General features: G+C 49.9%; 1 protein-coding gene across 2 annotated transcripts in view; it reads left to right on the top strand.

Moving 5' to 3' along the window:
• Window positions 1-15,357, top strand: part of CNTFR (ciliary neurotrophic factor receptor) — a 202,950-nt gene that overhangs the window by 54,496 nt on the left and 133,097 nt on the right. The window lies entirely within an intron of this gene.

Below are 15,357 nucleotides of genomic sequence, written 5' to 3'. Positions count from 1 at the left end.
AGTGGGAATTGTCACCGTTTGACTATTGCAGCCTCTCACTTAGCTAAAACTGCATGGCTTTAAGTATGTTGATCCTAGAAAGCAGTCGCCTACACTGAAGAGGAGAAACTTTTGACCAGAATAGCATGAATAATGAATTTTCCCTGTGCCCCTTCCCTGCCCTCTACCCCTGCATCATGCTTCCCAGAGTTTTTTTGCAGCCCCTTTAACCCTGGATAAGCAGAGTCCTTTATCCTTTGAGCCACAAGCAAGGACAGAAATGCTCCCTATGTGCACGCTTGATTGTTTGCCCTGGAGTTAAAAGGTCAAGACTAAGGATCCCAGGGGTGGGCAACACCTGATGGAGCCACAATGGTCAGTGGGCTGAGGTCTGGGCATGCAGAGGTGCTCTGCAGCAGCAAAACCCTGCCCTTGGCATTGCTCCTTGGTGGCATCTGTCGAGCAGCATGGAACAAGGACTCCTTCCCTCCCCATCCTCGAGGTGGATCAGCCCACCCACGGGACTCCTTGCAGCTCTGCAAATAGAGCAGCTCGAGCAGGGTACGTCGCTAATAATACCAATTACTGTTACATGCTGGCTACAAGGTACACTGGCAGTAATGGGATCCTGGGGGGGATGAAATGAAAGCGATATAATATGGTGAGATAAATTAGCGTTGTAAAATTAGCCATGGGTCTAGTCAGGGATCTGACAAATGTGTCGCAGCTTTGGTACAAGCTCCAAGCACTGCTGAATTGGATTTAGTGGCCCAGAGCAGAGCATGGGAGCAAGGGGAAAAAGGGTTTGAGGGGTCTCCATGCACGTGCTACCAGTTAATGCTGCTTGTTTCTTCCTTGAATTCGTGCAGTGATACGTCCCCTGACGCCTGCTTGTGCATGGCAGCAGATGAGTAAGAGCCCAGCCCATATGATGTGCTGCTGGAGGAGCTTGGGCCTGGCAGAGAGCTGGGAAGGGGGTTGGAGAAGCATCAGCGGGCTGGTGCTCCTGCCAGCTTCGCTGCGTCAGCTGCCCATGCCTGCCCTGCATCACTGGCTGCCTCTCCCAGGTTTGCTCCCAAAGGGTTTGGTGGGATGTGTGGCAGGCATTTGCACAAGTTATAGCTGTGTAGGAAGGGTAGGAAGCTGCTTTCTGCTTCTCTGTGGCAGGCTGACCAGTTTTCCCACACCTGGATGGGCTCTGGGGCAGAAGGATGTCTGGAGCTGGGCATCCCACAGCCCGTGGACTTCTCCTTGTTGATCAAGGGTGTACAGCCAACTCTTTCCCATCCAGATGCACACTTTATTCCTCACCCTCTGAGGCAGAGGGTGGAAGCCGGGAAATGGGGTTTTGTGCCTCATGGAGACTCGGAAATGGGTGTGGTCAGTTCCAGTGGGATCCACCTCCTGGTGGCTCATTGGGACTGGCTCCACTTCAGGGATGTGAGCACTCCTGCCCATGAGAGGATGAGAGCCTCTCATGGATTTGTAAATTGCATGTTTAATGGCTGACATATTACATTGGATATGGGGAGAGACAGGCATGATTTAGGTCTGGTTTGATAAGGCATGTTCTGTGACTCACTATAATAACAAAGGGAGAGAAAAATTCTGAATATGCTTTGTAGTGCCCTGCAGTGGAGCTGAGGGGGGCAGAGGGGTGGCAGAGCCATCTGTGCAAGGCCTCTCCCAACTCATGGCAGGATGGTTCAAGAGGAATGGTGGGCACGTGGCAGACGTGTTGTGGGAGGGAACCAACTTGTCACATCCCTGGGGATAAGTTTGTGGAGGTCAGGCACTGCAGTTCTGCAGCAGCACCAGCTTGAGAAACGAATGCCAAGGGCTTGTCTCAGCACTGCCCAGAGAATCCCCAGGGAGCTGAGCCAATTTATGTGCTGAGCCTGTGGGGACAGAGGAGGAGACGAGCTACCCTTTGTGGGAGGTCAGCCTGGCCACTGCCACTGGTCCCTGTGTCCTCCTGCTGCCCTCCTGCTGCAAGCAGGGCAAAGGGTGCAGTGGTGACACTTCAGATATATCAGACCCCAGCCAGCCCCAGGGATGAGTTGTCCTGCTAAAACCAGTGGGGGGGATGAACTGCAGCAGCAGAAAGAGCCCCTTCCCTCAACTTTTCTGCTGGAAAGTAGTGCTGTAGGACTGCAGCAGGACACTGAGCCAGCAGCTGGAGTGCCAGTAGCAGCATAAACAGAAATACAACTTCTCAGCTTCTTGTGCAGCTATGATATATCTTGTTTATATTGACTTTCTTAAACCTCTAAAATACATTGTAGATTGATCTACAAATCTGCAAAAAGCACCTTTTTTATTTTTTTTTTAAGCCTAAAGCAATTTTCTGCCTGCTCCTTGTGGTTGGCTCTGAACAGACACATGTTCTCTTGTCCTATTTGAGGCTGGCATGCTGCCACAGTGGTAGGAAGTTTAGCAATACTTGAGCTGGATCGATTCAAGCCCATTATCTGTGCTGCCTGGGACTTGGTGGTGAAGGGGAAGAACATATTCTCCCCAGACACATCAAAGCCCTGTGATAAGGACACACAGTTAAGCTCTATTTATAGATGGACAGATGTCTTGCCAAAGCTTTGCTGCTGTCACTTGATTATGCAGTTTTTGAGTGCTTGGATCTGAAGGTGGCTGAGGTGTGTCCCCCCCAGGCACAGCCCCAAGCAGTACAGCTTCTAGGTTGTCTTTTGCCTTCTTTCAAGAAGGGACCTGATGTTTAGATATTAACGATGAAGTGGCTGAGAGATCTTTTCTTGGAGTTGGTGACCAAGATCAATAATCCCTCATCTTGTTCTTGCAACTGCATAGACCTACAAAGACTTTGGAGCTCCAGAGCAGAGCTGCCAAGGATGTCATATCAGAACTGTGTGGCTGTTGATCTGAGGGCTGGGGTACCTGGCTTTTAGCTCTGCCATCCTCCTAGCAAAGAGATTTTTTCCTATTGTCCACCCTAAACCTCCCAAGCACCAAGGTGTGTAGCCAATGACATGTTGTATCTCATAAGTTTTCCTTCTTTATGAAAAGCTTTCAGGGATATTTCAATCAGGGCCAGTCATGCAAGCTCCATATTTGGAGTGGTTCCCCAGGCCAAGTTGTCTCGGGTCTTGCAACATACGTGTTACATGACTATTTGATTTTTGAGGGGGACGGTGGAAAGGGTGATGTGAAATGGGTTAGCCAATCCAGATTCTGCTCCAGGTGTGAAGGAGTGCTGGTGCTCATTTCACAGAGCTATCCTTAATTTCCTTCCATATGTTGCTCTGTCTCAGTAGTTGTGAATTTGGCAATGGGAGAAGGGCAAAGGCTTCATTCTGCTCAGCCTTGAGTGTTGTTTTTAAAGATGCTTTGCTGGTTTTCTCTGGGTTCTAACCCTAGATAAAGGAGGGAAAATCTTCTCCTAGCATCAGTGGGAACCTTTTGTTTCAGATTTGCCCACTGTCACTTTTGTTTCAAATATGCCCACTGTCACTTACCTTCTTCACAGCTATGGATTGCTGTGAAGAGCCTCGCTCGGTGTCCTCAACAGCTTCCCTGGATATTTCAGTGGACCTGGCTGAATTTCCTTTAATTAATCAACACTGAAACTTCTCTTGGGGCTCCTAAAACTATGGGCAATGTCTTGATGTGGTTCAAGTGCTGTGTGACATGCTGGCTATGCCTGTGTTCCCACAGCAGCCCAGCCTGTTGCTGATCCCTTTGCTGCCTGGGCAGGCAACTGGCAGGACCATGCTGGCACACCAAACCACAGCAATGAGCTGGAGAATTTCACAGAAAGTGCTCTTTTTTAGGCCTCAGTGAATTGTGGCTCCACAAGGGAAGTTGTTGTATATGGGCAGGTTTGGGGACCAAGACCTGACTTCATTCATTTATTTAACACTTACTAACATCTATTTAATCTTGATCAGGTGCAGGATAGGTGCATGGTGGATCCTGGCCATTCCCAAGGCTGGGAGAAAGGAGATTTCTCTTCCCCAGGGTATCCATAATGTGTTCTCCTGCACGGCTCCTGCAGAGCCCTCCGAGCACTGTTTGGTTTTATTCTGTCTCCAGGGTGCTGCTCAGCCCTGCTCGTATATTCCTCTGATGAGTGGGCAAGACAGGAAGCAAATACCTTTGTTACAAAACCACATATGGGCTTTCAGTGGGTGATGATACTTCCCCAAGCTATCTGTCTAGTGAATGCACTTTCCCTCCTGCTTGTTTATATTCACAGGAGCGTTGGCTTAGCTGCTCAGGTGAGCTGTAGATGTCAAGAAAGGTGTCAGTTTCAGGAGAGGGCTTTAATGCAAGCCTTCCTGCTGCTCTGTGATGGATGGTGGAGGACACCCCAATGTGCCAAGAACCAGGGGAGAAGGAGTGGGACATTCTGCGGGGTCTGAGCCATGGCTGGGAGAGTGGCTGCAGCAGTGCTGGGGGTGACATTTTACAGCTGGCCCGGGATGCTGATCTACAGTGTGACCAAGCTGATCATTCAGTAGATGAGGGTTCTGATGGAGGAGAGCTGTGTGTATCCAATTCAAAGAAATAACCATCAGCAAGAAGGGCTGGACTCCTCTAAAGCCATTTCAGAGGGTGTTATGGGTGTTGTGGGTCTCATGGCTCCAGGAGGGCCTTGGTGGTGGATGCCTGCTACTCTGCCCGGTAAAGCTGGAAACCATGGGGCCACAAACATGAGATGCATTTGCCTGCAGTGGCCATTACCCCACTGAATCCTGGCTCTGAGACATTGGGAACTGTTGTCAGCCTAGTGGAGGGCATATGTGTGTTTGTACCATGGGCATCTGTGGCAGCAGATGGAAGGGAAAAGTGCAGACCTTCCCCCTTGTAGTCTCCCTTAATGCCCAGGGAGAGTGGCTGGAGGTGGGGATCTACTGGGGAAGCTGTTCAGCTGCGATGGAGATGGGCAGGATCCCACATCTAGGTGGGAAGAGGAGCGAGGGGCTCCTTTGTACACACCTGGATCCCTTCCATGGCCGTGGCACTCCCAGTGTTGTGAGCACCACTGAGGTTGTTCAAAGAGGAAGTAAACAGCAGCACTGATTGCGCTCTTTAGCAATGTTTAATTTATTATTTCCCCCTCTAGGATTACTCTTTTAAAGTTCCGGATAGCTCCAGCAAGCCTGGACTGGGGCCCATGTCTCCAAGGCAATTTACAGCACACACCAGTCCCTCAGCACTCATTACAGCCCCCAATGAGGACACCTCAGTGCTGCCCTTCAGTAAGATCACATATTACTGGCTCTTTTTTCTTTCTCTTGCCCCAAATCATTGCACTTTATATCTAAAAGGAGGGGCATGCAGGTGGGGAGCAGCACAATTTATGGATCAGAGATTTATATGCTGCTGCGACGCTGTATTTTTTCCCCACAGTGACACTTTATTGCCACAAATTACCAAACAGGCAAGGTTATGCAAGTGACAGCAGGCAGAGCTGTAAAGGACAGGAACAAATGGCAGTAGGAAAAGTACCCAGAGGAGAGGGGGAGGTCTGGCAGAAATAAAAGAAGGCGGGACAAGCATCAGAAATCAGTTTGCCTTACAGTGGGATATATGGGGGAAACCTGGGAATCAGTATGCCATCTCTGGTACATGGGCATGACATGGGGATGGGAGAGCAGCTGGCGGTCTGGGTTGGGATTCAGTAAATCCTTTGTTTTTAACTTCTTTTTTCTTCCCCCTCTCCCTAAATTGCCAGGTCCTTCCCTTCTGCAGGCTGCTTCTTTTTTTTACTTTCTTCTTTTTTTTGGCTTTTTTTTTTTTTTTTTTTTTTCTGTTGAAATGGCAGGTTTGTAGTTGTTGGTTTTTTCCCCCGTCTTCAGGGTGGTGTCTTCAGGGAGATGTGGGGATTCCTAGGAGGTGATGGCATTCAGAGGGTTATTTAGAGGTGTTTTGCTGTGGAAATGATTGCTATATTTTCTTACTTTATGGTTGTGGAGGGTGCAAATATCCCTGTCTTGCCCTTTTTGGGGGGCAGCATGGTCACTTATCTCCATCTGTATTAATACATTCAATATCCTTGATGGTGTGTGGAGGACAAGTACCAGGCCTTGGGCAGAGGAGTGTCCAAAACATTCTTTGGCTTTGGTTGAGCGACTCTGTCTGCATCCACTCACCCAAGTTAGATCAGCTTAACTTCAAACAAACGTGAAAACTGACAGGCTGGAGTTTGGCAGAGGTATTAAGGGTGCCTTTGAGCTGGGGATGCTACTCAAAGCTGCCGGGGAGCTGTCACTCTATTATTCTTGCAACAAAACACTACCGGCAGAGCTGAGAGCCTCAAAGGCTCTGGAGCCACAGCCAAAACTGCATTTAACTTGCAGAAATGTGCTACAGCCGTGGGGCTCACCATGCCAGCCCCAGGGACAGTCAGCACTGACATGTTCCCCCCTTGCTGGCAGCACAGAGGGGGTTCGGGGGCACCTCTGCACCACACTAGACCATCGCACAGAACAATTTGACTTGTCTGTTCCCATGCTTGTAAAAGATCATTTCCATTGAATCCCAATGCCATAAGCCAGGTATTTAATCTTGCTTGAAGGGAGCATGTCTGAAGCATGCAGGGCATCACAAACAATGGTAAGCAATCAATAGGCTAAATCCTGAGGTCTCTTACCCAGACTTTGCTGGAGTAAAGGTTGACAAAGTGCTGAGTAGTTACTCCAGACTTCAGCCTTGAGCTGAGGGCAGAAGTGATTGACTGATTTATTGATGATGCATTTTACTATGAATCTAGCCTGTCTGTTAGTCACAAATGCTCATTTAAGCATAAATCGTGGTCTGCCATGAGCAGATAGCTTCTCCTGCAGCAGAGCTGGGCAGAAAGATTTTAGATGAATGGCTTATTTGGTGAAAAATAGTTTTGGATCAACACAAATAGCTTGTGTTTCTGTGTTGTGCTTGGCAAATAGCCTCACAGAAGAAAGTGAAAGCCCACTTGTGAAAAAGATGAAGAGCTGGATTCTGACATGATGTTTAGATCTCTTTTCCAACTGGTTTTAGGTTTTCTTCCCAAATCAAAAAGCCAGACAAGTTTCAGAAGATTCCTCTGAAACACTTTTTCCTTGCCCTCTGAAGCCCTTTTTCCTTATCCTCTGTTCCTGACTTCTGCAGCAAAACCAGTGACACACAGCACTTCTAAAACCTGATGCTGACTCTCTGTGAACCCACACCTCATTTATTTTTAGTTGGCCCAGCAGCATGAGGGCTCAGGCTCTGGCAGGCATTCATTCACTGCTGCTGAGCTGTGGTCTGGGATGTGTAAGGCTGCTGGATTTGCTGCCCTGATGGGGGACAGGGCTTATCCTGCCTTGATGGAGCCTTGGAAGGTTTGGAAGAAGGGTACAGCAGCCAAGAACCCTTCAGCCCCAATGCAAGGCTAGGCAAAGCATTAGCTGTTCCTGCTGCACAAGACTGTGCAAGCCCTCTGGAGGTGTCTGTGGTGTCACCTTCACCCCAAACTCTCAGCAGCTGGGGTGTGGCTTGCTTGCTCCCATGTTCTCAAATCGCCACCCTTATTTCGATTCCTTAAGAATAATTTCTTACTGTTCAGGAATAAAACCATGCTACTCAATCACCTCCGTAGCTGCTTTTCTTTGTCATAATGTTGCTTTTTCTTTGTTTTGAGCCTGGCTGCTGCTGGCTACATCTGCTGTGGCTCCCGGAGCCTGTGCTTACCATGGCAGCAAGTGGGTGCATCCGCAGTGGATGCTGTAGGAAACCTCTCAGACAGATTTGTGCATGTGTGTACGCCTCTCTCAGTATTTCCTGTTAATTAATGGACACTGGAGTCTGTTGCCTGTAACAGCACTCACTGGCGGGTGATAAATTGTTTGTATGACAAGATGGCAGTGAAAGCCGGGCGAGCTGCGGCTGTCGGCGCTGGGTTTGGGAGCCAGGGGTGAACGTCAGTCAATAATTAGATAGGAAGAGGGATGGTGAAAAGCCCAGCAGCTGATTGCAAGATCCCTGAGGAATCCTGCCTGCTCGTGCTGTAGGAATCCTTGCTGTGGGCTCCAGCAAAAGGGCAGCGGTGCTGCGCCAGACCCCACGCTTTAACTGGCACCCCCCAGCCCTCTTGATGCTTTTTCATGTGAAGGGAGGAGGGAGGGTCTTATGCCATCCCCACTCCACAGGGATGGATGCTGGCTAGAGCTTGTAAGGATACACTTGGAGCAACCTCTCCTGACCCACACTGGGTTTTGCTGCCTCTCATACCATGAAAAAGGCACCATGCCAGGGCCTGGGTTCTGTTCTTCTGCACAGTTACAGCTCCCAGCAAACCCTGCTTGATAGATGCAGTACCCTGCAATGCTGCCAGCACCAGAAATCCCTGACATGGTTTGCCTGCTGATGCCAGCATGCTAACACTGGCACAAGGCTTGGCTAGGCACCTCTGTGTGGGACCAGGGCTTTTGGTGACCTTGATGGGCAGCCTTCGTGGCAGCAGCTGTGTCTACACCACCAGTAGCTGGGTTTAAACCAGCAGCAGGGCGTGATTGAGGTGCTGTGTTGCAGAGCTAACAAGGCTTCATGGATGTGCTGGAGTTGGGGCTGGATGTGGTGGATCTGGGCTGCTGCTGTTCACTGTGTTTTCAGCCTGCTCAGTTGTGGTTCTGGGCCCAAACTGAGCCCTGCATAGGAGACTTATCCTAGAAAAACAGCACTGGCACCAGAGTCCAGCCTCCTGGGGAGGAGACGTGGACGGACATGGCTTCTTGCTGCATTCCCAGTGGGACTGGTCCCTGTCCCTGCTCTGCATGCTGTGCCCTGTAAATCCATCTCCATTCTGGCTGGCACACTGAAGCTGGGCTTTAATCACCTCTTGTGCTCATTGGGGCTCCAGCAGTCAGAGCAGGGATCCCACTCAGGAGGGACAGTGTGGGATCTGTGCTGCCCTAGGACCTGTTGTGCTTCCCACAGCGCAGGGGGGACAGTCTGCACTTACTGGGAAATGGAATTATCTGCTTCCCCAAGTGGGGAAAATAATAATAATAAAAAAAGTGCCTTCCACTAGGTCATGAGCCATTACCTCGAGGGGCCCTTCATCAGCTGATGAATTCTACTTAATAAAATAAATACTGAGAGAAAATGTAATTGGATTTCATTTATTACCCAGTTCCGCCTAGCAGCCCCAGATTATACAAAAGCAATTAGAGAAAGCTCTCCATTAATAGCTATCTTCAAGCCGCCCAATGGGTTCATTCCATCAAACCTTCTGGCTTGTGTAATTTCCTTTCTTGGAGCTCACTCCTGGCCGGGGGAGGATGTGGGGTGCGCAGCGCCATTGCCAGCAGCCTGTAAACAAAAGCAGCCCTGTCTCTAACATTTGCACAGGCATCATCTTCCCAAGCATGTGGCTCAGCCAAAGGGTATCCTGGTTTAGGGCAAGGAGCCAGGGCACCTGGGCAGTTTGGCTGCAGACTAGGGCTTGGTTGTGCCTTCCCTGGGATGAGAGCATCCTTCCTCCATTGGCATTGCCGTGCGGCGAATCTGTGCTGCTTGGCAGAGGGTGGGTGTGCAGGGTCCCACGGGGGCATCAGGTACAAAGCTGTCCACCTGAGGGCCTGGCTGGTTCTCTGATGCTATTTTTTCCTGTAATGCCAGCAGGTTGCATCCCAGCTTCTGTCTCTGGCACTTTTCAGGGACACACAGTGCAATAGTTCCACTTCCTTGGGCTTTTTGCTGGGAGCACAAGGAAAGCTTGGTAAAGCTGGCTAAGGTTGGGTGGAGGAGGATGTCTCATACTATCTCTCCGAAAGTCTTGTGGCAACACAGGGAAGCATGTCTGAGGATCTCACAGGGCACAGGCAGATGTCTGGCACCTGTTGTCACTGAGGACAATGGAAGGTTAATCTGCAGCAGAGGCTTAATCTCTTATCTTTTTACATAATCCCTGTTTACAGTGGTGGGTGAGGAAAGACAATTACAGTGGAGAAGGGAACTGGGGGGAGAGATACTGAATGATCCTGGAGGGTGGTTGGTGAGGAGTGGTCCATGGTGGAAGCAGAAGGGGATGAGCACATCCCTTGTGTGTGTAGCATGAGAGGGTGAAGCCCTCTCCCTCACTCTTCCAGCACTTGAAGCCCTTGAGGAAAATTGTCTGGCTATGCTGCCTGCTTTTGGGCCAGTCTCATTTATGAAGGGACCACATTTTTGTTCTACCACAGCAGATGCAGGGCTGGAGGGACAGAAGGGATTTTAAATGTTGGTCCCTTTGCAGTGTGGACGAGGAGGGAGGGCTTGAGGAGCCAGAGGTTCTTATTTTCTGCCTGGGGGTGACATTGTCTTCTCATCCTGTTGTCACTCTGGGCAGAAGCCAGCACCTTTTCTCAGCTGAGACAACCAGATCTGTTCCAGCTGATGCCTTGATGGAGCCAGAGTGGTTCATCGGGGATGTACCAGTGCATGTCACTCTTGGGAACTTGCACTTGGCTCTGGCATCTTTGTATTTACCCTGCTGTACTCTCTCCCCCACTGCCCCTTGCTGTCCCCTTTCCTGTCTCACTTTTCATCCCCTCCCTTTCATGCCGTAACCTCCCTGGCACAAGGCTGGAGTGAGAGTAACAGCACAGCCAGGAAGAAGCTGATATTTAGTTTCAGACAAGAAACAACATAAGGCGTAATGCAACCGGAAAGGTGAGGGCAGATGGAGAGGGCCGGCAAGGCTGTGTGGCTCTTCATCTTCATTACAAGGCTGATGTCTGTGGTCTTGCTTCCATGCTGCTTGCTCCAGCAAGGGAGGGATGGCTAGCAAGCAGAGATGTGCAGGGAGAGCTCTGCTTGCAGGAGGTGAGGCTGGTCCTACTGGATGGCAGGGAGAAAATCAGAAGGGGATTTACTGGGGGAAGCAAGCATGGGAGTAGGGGGTGCACAAAGGTGATGTGGTGGAAGATCCAAAAGGGACAAAGAGGGATGCTCTTCTTGATGGGAGATGGCAAATGCCTCGTAAATGCAAACTGACTGCTCACCCTGGGTACTCAGGGAGCAAGGAGAATTGGGGTGTTTGAAAGCATAGGAGGGGAGTGGTTGATGCTGATATCATCAGCAGGAGAGGCTGGAGATTAATCTTGGCTGGTGAGATGGAAGGTGGTAAGGGGGTACCTTGCTCAGGGATGAAGAATTAGAGCATGAGATGGTGAAACTGTGGGTCTGAGAAGAGGGCTGAGGTGTGGAAGAAGGTGGAGACCTTTCTAGCATGGAATGAAGGATGTGCAAAGCTCAGACACTGAATGTTGGGCTGCCACTGATGTTCCCTCCTTCCCAGAGCAACATCTTATCTTTGGCCTGAGGGTTAACCTTGGGCTCAGTTCTGAGATGACAGAGAAAACTCCAAAAGAAGTAAATCCAGCCTCCAAAGAAGAGTGGGGACTTAAAAACTGCTTTTTTTTCCAAGCCACCCAACAGCAGTGACCACATGAAACCTTCCTTTTTTACCTCACTGCTTATTTTTTACAGGGGTCTTTTATTTATACCCCCTTAACATCCCTGCTGTTAAAGCAGCCTTATTAGGATGCTGCCCATCACCAAGGAACTCTGCTATCGAAAAAGAGCATTAAAGATTCAACAAATAGCTGAGAATTGGGATTGATCCTAACCTCCCATAAACGGGAGTACCTTCCCCCATTAATCAGCCTTGGTTTTCACTTACAGGATGATGGCCTCAGTGCTACACTTCTTCAGGACTAAAAGCACGTTAAATATTTATCACAGCTGAGTATTCACTTCCCCCAGTATTGCCAACTAAGATCCACTGCTTAAGCCTGCGTTGGCTTGACAGGTTGTGTAGTGAGGTGGCATGCCATTAGGAAACCTCTTGTCCCAACGTGCTCTACTCATTTGCTGTGCTAAGCACAAAGAGATGGTGGCATCTCTCATCTCAAAGCATGGTCAGCATGGGACTGTATTATAAAGCCTCTCTGCTGGCGTTTGGCACTATTAAATTAAACATACTAGGGATAAGACACTTGTATCTGCTCTTTAGCAGAGGGCTGGATCATCCACGCTCTTCCAGGTCTCTTTTAATCTCAAAAAACTTCTCAGTAGGAGTGGCCGTCTGTCTGTGCTGAGGCTTCGCCCCATGCCAGGGTATTCATTAGCAGTCCAGTGTGGGGCTGTTTACGTTGCTGTGCCTGGAAGCATTTCCCAGTTTATGACCATGCACTCTCCTCTGCTGAAAGGATGAGGCAGCACTCTCTGCCTTTCCTTAGGGGGCTGGGAGGCTTGAAATGATGACAGGGCATTCAATGATCCAATTATTGGTCTATACATATGTAGATATATTTTTGCTAATTGTGCCAGGTGTGCCCGTAGTGTTTCAGAGAGCAGCTATTTTAGGAGCGTCTCTGGAAGCTGCCTTGCCATTTTGCTCTCTGATCGTGTGCTGGCATTTCTTAAAAGGTGGCGCTTGACTTTGAGAGCTCCTGATGAACCTCAGAGGTTGGAGAAAGAGCATGGGCTGCTCCCTAGCTGAGATGCTGCTGAGAGCAGACCCTGAGCCACGGTGGGAGCAGTTTACCTGCTCAGGAAAAGCTCCCTGCGATGTCGGGCGGAGTTTAACTTCTGCACCAGGGCTCAGCGCGCAGACTTCACTTGGCCAATTCCGAGAGCTGAGATTGAGCTGTTGTTGCTGGGTTAGTGCTTTTTTCTTTTTTTTTTTTTTTTTTTTTTTTCATTTTCATTTTCAGCCTGTTGGTTTGGCATCATCATGATGCATGTCCCCGTCTTGGCACCCACCTCCCGCCGCCCCCAGCTCCAGTTTGAGCTGCTGATGTGCGCAGCCTGGCTGTAGCCGTTTACATGTACGGGCGCACAATGTGTTTCATTATCCTTGTCTCAAACTTGTTTTGCTGCTGTCACGCACCAGAAAAGTTAAACACGTCTGATCAAAGGCATGTAAACACAGCTTCAAAACAAATGCCCTCGAGTCCTGCCAAAAGCACAGAGCTGTCTCCGAGCAAATCACGTCTCGTATTCCCCTGCCTGTGCCTCCTGCTTCTCCGAGAGGGTGTGCGATGCCTCCTGATCTCCGGGAGCCTTCTGAGCTGCTGTTTGCGGCGTGGAAGGGTTGTCCGCTGAGGGGATTTGCACCATAGAGGCAGCTGGGAGGAGAGCAGAGCCTCAGCCTCAGAGCAGGAGGGAAAACTTGCTGCATCCTTGCACGTGAGAGGCAGCAAACCCCAATGGTCTGCAGTTCTGCTGGGTCGAGGCAGAGCAAAGCGTGATATGAATTGGCTGGAAATAAAGGTGCCAAGTGTGCTTTTCCCAGGTGTGCCCTCGTGCTCCAGCTGGTGTGTTACCCTGATGCAGTAGCTGTAGGACCAGGAGCACCCGAGGCTACAACTGCCTGTGCTGCCCGGGCATCACTGGGTTTGGGCTTGGCTTGAGGGAGAGTCAGCCAATTGCATCATTTGTGGGATGAGAGGGGCCGGACTAAGGGTCTGGGGATGGTCCCAGACCAGGAGATGCTTCTGCTCTGCTGGGTTTCCAGCCCTTGGGGGGCACGGAAGGGTGAGGTGAAGTGAGGTGAGATTTGCATCCCTGGCTCAGGGACTTTGATGTCACTTGATTTCCCATGAGCTTGGTAAAAATAGGGAATTCTCTGTAGTGGCAGACAAGTCAGGTTTTCATCTTAGTACAGCTTTACAGAGGGCTGGATATGCATTTTAAATAGGAATGGAAATCTTTGGGCTTTTGCAGCCTCTGAGGGCAGGTGTTTTCAGAAAACACTGGCTCCTTTCAAATCTGCCAAAAATCTATTCACAGCTTGGCTACCAGTACGGCCAGCAAATAGTTTGGGAATTCATGAGCTTGTGAACTGACCCGGACTCTGCAAATGAGTTGCCCAAGGTCTTTGCCAAATGCCTTTGAATAATGGACATGTCAGAACCAGATGGGGTTGCAAATGGCAGGTTATTAGTGCCCGGTGCCGGTGCCAAGCAGTGCTGCACGTGTGTGCAAGTACGCAGTACGTGCATGGCTAGTCCCTGGAACGAATGGAGTGGCTGGGTTGCTGCAGGTAAGATGATCCAATGGGTCTCCTTCAAGCCACCTAATTGCATTAACAGGGGAGATAAAATCTCAGTCATCCCCCACATTGCTGCTGGACAGTCGCAGGCAGGCTGTGAAATGCCCCGCAGGCAGTGGGGATATGGTCAGAGGTTAACGATGGTGTCAGCCTTCATAAATCATCCCTAATGAGACCTGGGAAAACTTAGGGTTGCAGCTCTGATGCATGGCTCGGCTGCGTTGTCCTCCCTTTACTTTGGGCTTTTTCTGCCATTTGGTTTCCAGGGTTATCTGTGTGAAACCTTTGTGAGGCTGAAGGCACTGGAGGCTTTCCTGCGTGACAAGGAGTCCTGGCTCTGCTCCTGGCACAGGCAGGCTGATGTGCTGCAGAATAAACACATTTCCCCCCTTTATTTTCCCTAAGGACAAGTTCACGTGTCCCTAGGGTGCCAGAAATCTCGGGCTGGAGGGCACTGCCTGTGTCCTCGTGTGGAGGAGCAGCGTGCTTGATGATGCTGTGGGTTTGGGATGCCTCCAGGTAGAACCCGAATCATGAAGTCTGGCTGGTCCAGTGCTGCCTCTGGGCATCATTCTGGTCAGACAAAGGGCTGCGGAGCCCTCTCTTAAGCTTTCCTCCCAGCCCCTCTCACCTGCATTGGAACCACTTGATGAGGGTGTCACGAAATCCAAACGCTTCGTCAGGGAGAATCCTGTGCAGGAAGCAGGACTCCGGATAAGCTGTGCAAGGTAGGAAGATGGAAAGGGGTTATTAATGTCCCCACCAAAGGCAGCACTGGGGCTGGCAGTGGTGGGCTGCTCCAGGCTGTGTGTGGTCCCTGCAAAAGCTGCCAGACACCGGCCGGGACACTGGGAGGAGTGAAGCAGGGTGCAGAGAATACTCCCTCCGATTTATTATTTATAAAGTACTGTCACAGCCCTGGAAGTGTTGTGACTCTCAGAAAAGCTGTAGGAATGTACTAATTAAAGAACACAATGGGAATGTAAATTGGGAAAGCTCCCCAGGGGGAAGCAGCTCTGGGGGGAGCTAATTTGCCAGTCCCCACTCCTCCCCTGCAAACTGGCTGAGACACTGGAGCAATTAAGGAGTAATTTGAGTGTTAAATATAATCTGGAATTGTGTTTTTGGCTATTTTTTTTTAAATTGGTTTATTTTTCTCTTGGGTAACTGTGTTACCAATTCTGTAATCGCAACTTTAACCCTCTGTTCTGCTACAATAGGGGCTTTTTGTGGGATTTTTTGCGGGGGGTGGTGGTGGTGTTGGTCTTTGTTGTTGGAAATAAATTCAGGTGAGTGTGCCAGCACCAAGGTGGCATGTCACCTCCTTGTGTGATGAAGGA

The sequence above is a fragment of the Ammospiza nelsoni genome, chromosome Z, assembly GCF_027579445.1.
Source record: "Ammospiza nelsoni isolate bAmmNel1 chromosome Z, bAmmNel1.pri, whole genome shotgun sequence".
In the NCBI taxonomy this organism is placed as follows: domain Eukaryota; kingdom Metazoa; phylum Chordata; class Aves; order Passeriformes; family Passerellidae; genus Ammospiza; species Ammospiza nelsoni.
This window is presented reverse-complemented; position numbering and strand designations above follow the sequence as displayed.